The sequence below is a fragment of the Heloderma suspectum genome, chromosome 3 (genome assembly GCF_057233095.1).
Source record: "Heloderma suspectum isolate Gila_16-S chromosome 3, 16-S_ref, whole genome shotgun sequence".
Taxonomy (NCBI): Eukaryota; Metazoa; Chordata; class Lepidosauria; order Squamata; family Helodermatidae; genus Heloderma; species Heloderma suspectum.
Genome location: NC_139460.1, coordinates 318293469 through 318304992, shown reverse-complemented (window position 1 = coordinate 318304992; position 11524 = coordinate 318293469).

Genomic DNA, 11524 nt, shown 5'->3' with positions numbered 1-11524 from the left:
CTTACGAGCGTGGAGCACAGGGCCAATCCACACTGCCTACAAGGTGGTGGGGGAGGGAGTTCTCTGGGAACCGACCAATCCTATGGCTGTGTAGCTGCTGTCTAGCAGCCATAGGATTGCGCCCTAAGAATTCTTTTGGAAACATGTAAAATTGCATTTTAAATGCTTTGGTGTACATTATATATCATTCATCATGTATTTTATGTTTTGTATTCTTCAGTTCCCTTGATAAAGATCAGCGTCGAAACGCTTTGGGAATTGAAGAGGTGTAGCTGTTCCTTTTTTGATTTTGGTTTCCAGGCTTACAGCTGGGGTTTTTTTTTTCTGATCCCTATTCTGTTCCAAGCAAATTTCCCCAAAGTTTTGTAGGGTGGCTGAGTGTCCTACTTACAGAAGACAGTCCTCTACTTGAAGGTGTCCTCTGTTTGAAAGGCCGCCCCGTCCAAGCCCAGTTCAAAGACAGAGCACCGTAAGAATGGAGAAGCAGGGACCCTGAACTTGCCCATCAATGGTTAGCCCCTGAGCACGAGACTGAGCAGGCATAAAGGGCACCTGGTCACAGTCTTCCGCAATAGGGTAAGATGTACTGAATTTCTATTTAAATTAGAGTTATCTCTAGATTTGCATTTATACATATACATATACATTTATTTATTTATTTATTTATTTATTTCTATACCGCCCAATAGCCGAAGCTCTCTGGGAGGTTCACAAAAATTAAAACCAAACAACACACAATAAAACAATTTAAAATATATAGAACATTAAAACCACAATGGTTAAGACGCTGAACTGCAGACTGGAAGATCGGCAGGACAGCAGTTCGAGACCCGAGTGCTGCGTGACGGAGTGAGCTCCCGTCTTCAGTCCCAGCTCCTGCCAACCTAGCAGTTCGAAAGCAAGAAATTGCAAGTAGATAAATAGGTACCTCCTCAGCGGGAAAGGTAACAGCGTTCGGTGCACCTCGGTGTTCAGTCATGCCGGCCACATGACCACGGAAGTGTCTTCGGACAGCTCTGGCTCTTCGGCTTAGAAACGGGGATGAGCACCGCACCCTAGAGTCGGACACGACTGGTTGGGGACACCTTTACCTTTACCTTTTTATAACAATACAACCACAATAAAACCTAGCAGCAGTACAGGAGTTTAAAATACAGATTTAAAACAGCAAAGATAAAAATTTAGAAAGCTAAAATGCCTGGGAAAATAAAAAGGTCTTCACCTGGCGCCGAAAGGAGTACAATGTAGGTGCCAGGCGAACCTCACTAGGGAGCTCATTCCAGAGCCGGGGTGCCACAACAGAAAAAGCCCTCCTCCTAGTAGCCACCCGCCTCACTTCCTTTGGCAGGGGCTCACGGAGAAGGGCCGCTGATGATGATCTTAAGGTCCGGGCAGGCACATATGGGAGGAGGCGATCCTTCAGGTAACCTGGCCCCAAGCCGTTAAGGGCTTTGAATGTTAACACCAGCACTTTGAATCGGGCCCGGAAATGGACTGGCAGCCAGTGCAGCTGGAAAAGTACTGGCGTAATATGAGCTCGCAGGCCAGTCCCTGTTAACAATCTTGCTGCCCTATTTTGGACCAGCTGAAGTTTCCGGACCGTTTTCAAGGGCAGCCCCACGTATAACGCATTGCAGTAATCCAGACGAGAAGTTATCAGAGCATGGATAACTGTAGCTAGGCTATCTCTGTCCAGATAAGGGCTTAGGACACATGTGCCAAACTGAATACGCAGGCTCCAGCAGGACATGCCCTAATACTCGCCTTCTGGTTGCACTTACTGTCAGGCGCGCCCTTGCTGCCTTCCGAAATCTGCAAGTAGCCAGAATCAACATGCAGACGATAGGGCTCTTTTCCAAGGCGTTATTTCCATTCAACCTAATGACACTTATAGATGCTAATTGCATGAGCCTAATGAGGGAAACTTAAGAGAGCTGCCTACTTGGGGTTCTAGCCTTAGTGAATCAGTTGATCTCCATTTGGAGGGTAAAGGCGGGAAGCCTCTGACCTTAAGGGCTAGGAGGTGAAAGTCCACCCCTTTCCCGTGGGGCATCGGGGCGCAGCTGTTGACGTCATGCCAAGCGGGCTGAGCGCCTCCTCTCGGTGCCCCCCATCTCCCGCTTGTCCCTATGCCGGTGCCTACCATCCCAAAGCTCCAGTTGTCCCTCCCTCCCCCTGCCTGCCAGGGTCGCTACCACTCTCAGGAATGTGAGCAGGGAGGGGCTGTCCCTCCGGCGGCACCTCTGAACAGCACGCGGGTTCCTCTCCCACGGTTTCTATCTCTTCCTCAGAATCAGAACTGCTTTGGGACTCTATGGGCTCCGATCCAACCCTGATACTTACCTGGAGGAAAAGAGAGCACTCCTCTGCCTTCTGTACAAGGAGAGCAGGGTTCAGAAAGTCCCCCCATGAGACTGCAGCATCATAACCCTCCTTTTCCCCACGTGCCTGGTGAATGGCAATGTGCCAGCCTCTGGCCTTTCTGCCCTTACTCTGAGCCATTCAGTGTCCTGGCCTGACACAGACTCTGGTGAGAAGCACCAGTCCTGCTCCTGCTGCAAGGGAGGTGCATGCCAGGGCCTCTGCAGAGTCAGCTGCCTGCCTGCAGCATCGCCAAGCTCAGCAGTGGCACAGCTGGTGCCAAAGTGGTGAGGGGTGGGTTATGCTGTAGTTCTGCAAGGAGCCGCTGCCACTCACACTGCTTGCAACACAGAGAGGGGGACATAACTGCAGCCATGATGTGCCTGGCAAGCGTAAAAACACGCCCTTTAACACGAACATTGGAAGACCCCCCTAGGGGAAAGCATAAAACTGCAGAATCTGCAAAAGGGATGACAGAACCACCATCCCACCACCCCTGCCCTCAGATTTCTGCTGTGACTTTCTGGCCATGAACTTGACATGTATTACATCAAGCCCTGTTGGTTTTGGCTATTTTTCAAAGGAATAAAACGGACCTGTTGACTTAAACCCTGTTCATGAACTCTCATTTAAAGAGAAGCATTTGACTTTGAGCATGTTTGCTGCCCTTGCACATTTGGAGAACCCTCTCCCCTCCTTGTCTTTTGTAATACAATGTCAAGAATCCCATATTTTACTAATATTAGCAATCAAAAGGAGACCCAACTGGATCAGATCAAAAGACTACCAAATCCAGCATCCTGTTTCCCACAGATGCCTCCAGGGGGCCCACAAGCAGGGCTTGAAGAAGGCAGTCTCCAAAGCCAGCCCAAGATATTTTGCTGCCCAAGGTGAAAAAAAGAAGATGGCGCCCCCTCCCATTCCACATACAAAAGCCGACTGGACTGGCAATTGACTCTGTCTTCAAAACTGATAATGGAACAATATCCTCAACCACACCTGAGGGCAGCATTCCAGCTTAGGGGACACAGGGCAGGCTGTGTGGCATAGTTCTCTCCTCTAAATCCTTGCTGCCACCTCCCAGCATTGGCCGCCTGAGGCAATCCCTTCACTTTGCCAAATGGTAGGGCCAGCCCTGGGAATCACCATCTCTCGCTGTTGCTCCCCTAGCAGCTGGAATTCAGAGTGCAGTCCTATTAATGTCTACTCAGAAGTCCCATTGAGATCAGCTGGGCTTACCCATAGGTGAGTGGGTATAGGGTTGCAGCCTCAGTATCACATTGCCTCTAAACCTGTAGAGTTCATATAGACACCACGATTAGTAGTCATGGATAGGCCCTTTCTCCATGAACTTGTCTAATTTCTCTATAAAACCTCATTAAGCTAGCAGCTACATCTTATGGCGGTGAATTTCATAGATTAAGGTGAGATCCTATGCGTGTTTAGGTAGAAAAAGTCCTACAACTTTCAGCATTCCACAGTCAGGGAATGCTGGGAGTTGTAGGACTTTTTTCTGCCTAAACATGTGACCTTAACATGTGTTGTGCGAAAAACTTTCTTTTTCCTGTCCTGAATCGGCTGCAAAATCAATTTCCTGGGGTGATTCTGAGTATTGTAAGAGAGAGAGAGAGAGAGAGAGAGAAAACCTTCTCTTTGTACAATTCTCCATACTAGATATGATTTCTAAGCCTCTATTCTGTTCAGCTTTAGTCAACCTTTCTCATTAAGAAAAGCCCCACACTTTCAACATAACTCATAGGGAAATGGTTCCAATCCCTGATACTTTTCTGCACCTTTTCCAGCTTGATGATACAAGTGAGGCCTTCAGCAAAACCCTGTAGTGTGGAGTGTTCTGTTCACTGTTCCAGCAAGAACACTGTTCCAGTACACCACTCCAGGGGAGGCTGGTGGCTCCGATGTCAGTGGGGCGGCGAATCCACTCTGGATTTCAGTCAGAACCAGTCAAAACTCTAAAGAAGCTATCCAAGGTTTTCCTCCCCCTCCCCCAATTTACTGTTTCCTTCTGCCCCAATCAGCATTCCATGCCCACTAAACAAATTCAGTCCTTATTTAGCTGTTTTGGGTGTCGCTAGGCTTTTTCCCTAAAAATTTTGGGAGGGGGAGTTCTGCAAACACCATCGGGGGGGGGGGGGAGGCTGCTGTTATGGCTACATAATGATCCACCCTCAGTCACTATTAGTATATACCCTTGACTGAAGAATGGTACACTCCTTCTATCTGGGATGATCGTCCTCTTCCGTCAGGCATGCAGCTCTGGGAGGGATGTACATGGAGCAGTGAGGGAGAGACACCCACCTAGCCAGCCAGATCAGCTAAATCAACCCTGGCGATCAATGGGGTGACAGATGTCGCAGCCAGATCACCCTCACATCCATGCTATTAGTATATGTGGCATGTGGCTCACTAAGACATTCCTGGCTTGGCGGCCCACCAGACACCCCTGCATCTCTGCCACCACCATGGCATTGCCTGTCCCTTCCCTCTGATAAGAGATCAGAGATAAGCAATTCCCTTTCTACAAGGCCCAGGGGTCGGGGCTTTCCCAGCACCCCTGGAGCGGCCAAGGCACCTGCTTTACCACTGTTAGTGGTGGTGGCAAAGCAGCAATCAGGTCAGGGTCACTGGAGCAGCCCAGGAAGCCCAAACAAGGTGTGTGTGCATGTATTCCACCCTATGTGTACCTCTCCCCACCCCAGGATGTGTGCACACACACACATGCATGTGTGTGCGCGCACACACTCACACATGCAGACCCCTGGCTATCCTGGATTTGGCCCCCGGGGCCAAAAGGGTTGTGCACTGGTATGTAGGATGACTCTTTTGAGATGCGATGAGCAGAACTGCACACAGTGTTCTAAATGCTGCTGCACCAGAGACTTGAAAAGGGCCTTACGATACTGGCAGTTTTGTTTTCTGTCTCTTTCGTAACAACCTCAACGATGGAATTTGCCTTTTTCACAGCAAGCGCAGAGTGAGTTGGTGTTTCTATTGACATATCTGCGGCACCCCAGGAGTAGCTTTCCTGGATAGTGACTGCCAATTTGGATTTTGGATTTTGAAATTTGGATTACACATATAGCCCAATGGGCTCTGAACTGGCTGTGCATAACTTTAGGAGTGAGCAGTGAAGTGACCAAGTTTGCTGATGACACCAAATTATGGTTAAAAGGGGGGGGGGGAATTGCAAGGATCACCAAAAGGATCTCTCCAAAATGGGAGAACAGGTATCAAAATGGCAAACACAGTCCAGTGTAAGCAAGTGTAATGCACATTAGGGCAAAAAATCCCATCTTCAAGTATAAGCTGTTGGGATCTGAGCTAGCAGTGACTGACCAAGAAAGAGATCTTGGGGTGTGGTGGACAGCGCAATGAAAATGTCAACCTAGGGCTGCTCTACATTGTGCCTGCCATCGCACCAAAGTCGGGGTCATGTCGGGTTAAACGCACTCGCATTAAAACGTGACTATCCACACTCACCCATTTTCCCGGTTGCGGTTCTTGATCGAATGTGCGAGCTCCATTCACACTCGAGAGCTGTGCTGTTTTCCTGCTCTTAAAGACGGTGGCTCTCATTGGAGGAGCAGAAACTCTTCCTGTTTCTTCTCATTCCCTGTCCACCATCCCTCTCTTCCTCTATCCCTCTGTGTGTGTGTGTGTGTGTGTGTGTCTATGTAGGGGATGGCACGAGCATCCTGTTGGGACTCGAAGCCCGATGAGAGCTTGTCCCTTGCTGATGCCGCTGCAGTAGGTGGGGGTGGAGGGAAGAAGACGGCACCTATCCTCTTCTCCCCCCACCTGCTGGAGGCCAGGGCGAGAGGCTGGGGGATGTCTGCCAATGCTCTTTTCTCCATGCCAGCCTTTTACAGCCAGTGCGAGGAAGAGGGGCAGTGGCGCCGGCACCCAGCGCTTGTGTTTGGGGGGGGCTGCTAGCTTCTTCGAAGCTTCAAAGTTTTGCATCTTCGAAGACTGCCCTGTGTTTGTCCCCCACTCTGAGATGACGTTAAAATTGTCCATGGACATTTTTATCGATATTTGTCTGTGGACACTGAGGACTGTCTGCCTGGATATGTGTGAGTTTTCCATGCAGCGAGCATGGATGGGACTGTGAAAACATTTATGCTTGCCTGGGCTTGCCTGGGCAAGTTTGCGGAGCAATTGGGCTGGAGAAACTACAATTCTTCAAAGATTTGCTTCTTCAAAGATTCACTTCTTTGAAGATCTGAAGCTTTGAAGATTTGAAGATAATGCCTTAATTTTTTTTAAAAAAAAAAGCCGAAGCAGGGGATAGAGGAGGGTAAAACTTAGTCTCATATGAAGGGATAGAACAACCCCCTGTTCAGTGCAAGAAGCCTGATTCCCAGGCGGTCTCCCATCCAAGCACTGACCGGGACCGACCCTGCTGAGCTTCCGAGATCAGACAAGCACGCGCACATCCAGCCCTTTGCTTGTTGCTGAGGAAATGGGGAGTGCTGAGGAACCTATGCAAACAGTAGCCGGAAGATGACATGGGGCCATCAAGAGCCGTGATTGGACAAGAGGGGAAATACAAACACCGCTGTATATGGACAAGCGTGGGAGGGGACTACAACCAGATGTGGTAACGAATGTGGAAAATCAGAGCACATTAAGGGGAAATACCGGGATATCAGGGTATTGAAAGTGGGAGCATGGAAGAGGGAAATTCCAGTTCCAATTCGAGGCGGGTACTGTGTAGTGTGAAAGACGGGCAGTGAAACCACATCGGGAGCGAAAAAAAACATAAGTGTAGATTGGCCCCTACTGTGCAGCTGCTGTGAAAAAAGCAAATTTCATGTTAGGCATAATTAGGAAAGGAATTGAAACGAAACCTACCAATATCATACAAATCTGTAGTGTGACCACACTTAGAATGCTATATACAGTTGTGGTCACTGCACCTAAAAAGGGATATGGTAGAGTTTGTACAAGTTTTTATTTATTATTTATTATTAAATTTATTAATCGCCCATCTGGCTGGTCATCCAGCCACTCTGGGCGATGTACAACATACAATAAAACAGTTTAAAACAATAAAATTCTACAATAAAAACATTTTCTAAAATACCCTAACCCACCCCAAATGCCTGCCTGAACAACCACGTTTTTAATGCACGATGGAAGCTCATTAAAGAGGGGGCATGACGGAGTTCCCTAGGGAGGGAGTTCCACAGAGTGGGGGCCACCACAGAAAAGGCCCTCTCCCTCGTAAGGGCGCAATCCTATGGTGATAGACAGCCGCCTCCGAACTCAGAGGCAACCGCCTATCCAATGCAGGGCAGGAGAAGCATGGAGGGGATAATCCCCTCTGCGCTTCAGCTGCCCTAGATTTGCAGCTAGACAGACGATTTCGGCTGTCTAGCCATGGGAAGGCGGAGTGGGGGAGGCAGCTGCTGGATGACACATAGGATGTGTCATACTGGCATTTCTGCCTTCCCCACTCCAGAACGCCCCTGGAATGCCCCATTTTCCCCGCTCTGCACTCCTCTTCCAATCATGGAGGAGGGGCTGTTCCAAGCTGCCCGCAAGGCAGCACGGGATGGGGGAAGGTCAGTTCTCCAGGAACCGACCTAGGAGCATGGGCTCTGAGGTTGGTTTCGGAAACCGCCGTATCCAGTGGCCATCTAGCCACTGACTAGCGGCCATAGGATTGCTCCCTAAAATGATCAAGGGGCTGGAGCAACTCCCCTTATGAGGGAAGGTTACAACATCCAGGAATCTTTAGCACAGAAAAAAAGGCAAGTAAGGGGAACCATGATAAAGGTCTACAAAATTATTCACAGTCTGGGGAAAGTGGATAGGGAGAACTTTTTTCTCCCTCTCTTATAATGTTAGAATTATAACATGGGTCATCCCATGAAGCTGATTGGTGGGAGATTCAGGACAGATAAAAGGAAGGACTTCTTCACACAGTCCGTATGGAATTCACCTCCACAAGATGCAGTCATGGCCACCCATTTGGATGGCTTTAAAGGGGGATTGGACGAAGTCATGAAGGAGAAGGCTCTCAGTGGCTACTAGTCCTGATGACTATGTGCTACCTCCAGTATGCAAGGCAGTATGCCTATGTACACCAGTTGCTGGGGAACATGGGGAGGAGGGTGCTGTTGCAGTCATGTCCTGCTTGTGGATTTCCTGTGGGGAGTTGGTTGGCCATTGTGTGAACAGAATGCTGGACTACATGGACCCTTGGTCTGATCCAGCATGTTCTCATGTTCTTATGTGCACTTATTTTACACCCCAGTGTGCATAAATCCCAGCTGAGCAGAGCAGAGCAGAGCAAGCTGCTCCAGCTGGTCCAGGGACTACAGAAGCAGGCAAGCTCCCAGAGAGCGAGCAAACAGAGCGAGAGAACAGGGGGAGCAAACAGGAGTTGGCCAGGGGAGTTGCAGTGGTTGAAGAGACAAAGGAGACAGAGGCTAAGAGGTAAGTGGGCTGCAGGAAGCCCAGGGGGCTGCCCTTTATCCTTCTGATTGGCTGTGAGCTCACCAGGTGCTTCTGAGAGCTCCAACTGAATTGGAGGGGTGTGGCCTGAGTACTCCCAGCAGCTGACTGGGCGGGAAGCTTCAGTCTGTTTCCCGCCTCCCAGCTGAGCAGAGCAGAGCAGAGCAAGCTGCTCCAGCTGGTCCAGGGACTACAGAAGCAGGCAAGCTCCCAGAGAGCGAGCGATCAGGGGGAGCAAACAGGAGTTGGCCAGGGGAGTTCGGCAGGGGAGGTCAAGGGGGAGGCCCCTAACATTTTTTATTTTTTATTTTTTTAACTAACTTTTTTCCATTGTAACACACACTTTCACACCAGTGGGACTCTGCTTTTAACCTCTACTGAGTAGAGGAGCAGGCACAGGCTAGTCTAGAACGATCACAAAGCTAGACACAAAAAGGGGAAAGAGGCTATGGAAAGACAAGACTCTCCAGTGGTGGTGACCTGCAAGGTGTGTGCAGTGTTTGTTTTCTTGCCTGAGAACAACATGGCCTACACCTGCAACAAGGGCAAGTTGATCACGCTGCTGGAAGAAAAAGGAAGAGGACTGGCACGGTGACTGTCAACCCTCCGGGGAATAAGAGAACACGAAGAGTTCTTGGACAAAATGGGGGAACTACAGCAGCAAAGGGAAGACCAGAAGCTTGAAGAGCAACAGCAAGCTGAGGCAGTGGGAAATGCTGAGGTGAAGAAAAATGGAGTAGAGGATACTCCTTGGAAAAGGGTGACAGTTAGGAGAAGAAGAATTAGACGCCACTCTGCACCAGTGGAAGCAGTGGAGCTGTGGAACCGATTCCAGGTACTTGTGGATGAGACTGGAGGACAGCCTGCAGAGGAAGAATCACAGGGGAACCTGCATGAGAGTGAGCAAGAGGCTGAAGGTCAGTCAAACAGAGGCGATGAAACCCAGGCCTACAAGAAGAAGAAGAGAAGAGTGGTACTAGTGGGAGGCTCCTTGCTGCGTGGGATCGAGACCCAAGTATGTCGCGAAGACCCGTGGACTTGCCAGGTATGTTGTCTCCCGGGAGGACAGATTAGAGACGTGACTGAAAGGTTGCCTGCACTCATAAAGCCCACTGACAGGTATCCCTTTCTTCTCATCCATGTGGGAACAAATGATACCGCCAAGCGGAGCTACGAAGAGATCACGTCAGACTTTGAAGCTTTGGGGAGGAAACTCAAGAACTTTGGGGCCCAGATAGTTTTCTCATCCATCCTTCCAGTATTTAGAAGAGGGATAGAAAGGGAACGAAAAATACTCCGCGTGAATGACTGGCTATGAAGGTGGTGCCGACGAGAGAGATTTGGATTCTGGGACCACGGGCTATACTTCCTGGAAGATGGGCTGTTGGCTGGGGACGGGTTGCACCTCACAAAGGATGGGAAGAACGTGTTTGGCCACAGCATGAAGAACTTCATCAGGAGGGCTTTAAACTGAATCCTACAGGGAAGGGAGATGTAATGTTGGGGGTAACAATGGACGTAGGCGCATGCACTGCAACGGAGAGAACAGCTCTGATAGCACCCAATAATAGTCTTCAGACACATGTAGGAAGAAAGCCAGACTATGAAGCACATGGTCGTCGATGTCTATATACTAATGCCCAGAGTATGGGAAACAAACAGAACGAACTTGAACTCTTAATACAAGAGGGAAATTATGACCTGATAGGTATAACTGAGACTTGGTGGGATGACTCTCATGACTGGAATACAGCAATTGAAGGATATAACTTGTTCAAAAAGAACAGGAGGAACAGAAAGGGAGGTGGGGTTGCACTGTATGTGAAAAATGCATATCTCTGCACAGAAATACAGGAGGAGGAGCTTGGTGGCCCCATCGAGAGCATCTGGATCAAAATAAATGGAGCAAAGAATAAAAGGAACCTGGTGGTCGGAGTCTACTACCGGCCACCCAATCAAGGAGAAGACAAGGATGAAACTTTTGAAAAGCAAATAGCCAATGTTTTAAGGAAGCATGATGTAGTAGTAATGGGGGACTTCAATTTCCCAGATATTTGTTGGGAGACAAATTCTGCAAAACATGTCCCCTCCAGGAAATTCCTGACTTGTGTGGCGGATAACTTCTTCCTACAGAAAGTAGAGGAAGGAACTAGAGGATCGGCTATCCTTGACTTGATCCTAACCAACAGAGATGACTTAGTGGATAAAGTAGCAGTTACAGGAACTCTGGGGGAAAGCAACCATGTTGTACTTGAGTTCTTGGTTCTAAGGGAAGCAAAAGCCGAATGTAGTCAAACGCGTACCCTGGATTTTAGGAAAGCTGATTTTAATAAACTCAGAACAATGATCAGTAAGGTCTCATGGCAAGCGACGCTAATGAGAAAAGGAGTCCAAGATGGGTGGGAGCTTTTAAAAAAGGAAATTCTCAAGGCACAATCACAAACAATTCCAACAAGAGGAAAAGGTAGAAGACAACAGAAGAAGCCAATGTGGCTTCACAAAAAGCTTAGGGATGACCTGAAAACAAAAAAAGGACACATATAGGAAGTGGAAAGAAGGCCATGTAACAAAGGAAGAGTACAGGCAGATAGCACAGAATTGCAGGGATGGTGTCAGGAAGGCTAAAGCTGAGAATGAGCTGAGGTTAGCAAGAGATGCTAAAAACAACAAAAAGGCTTTCTTC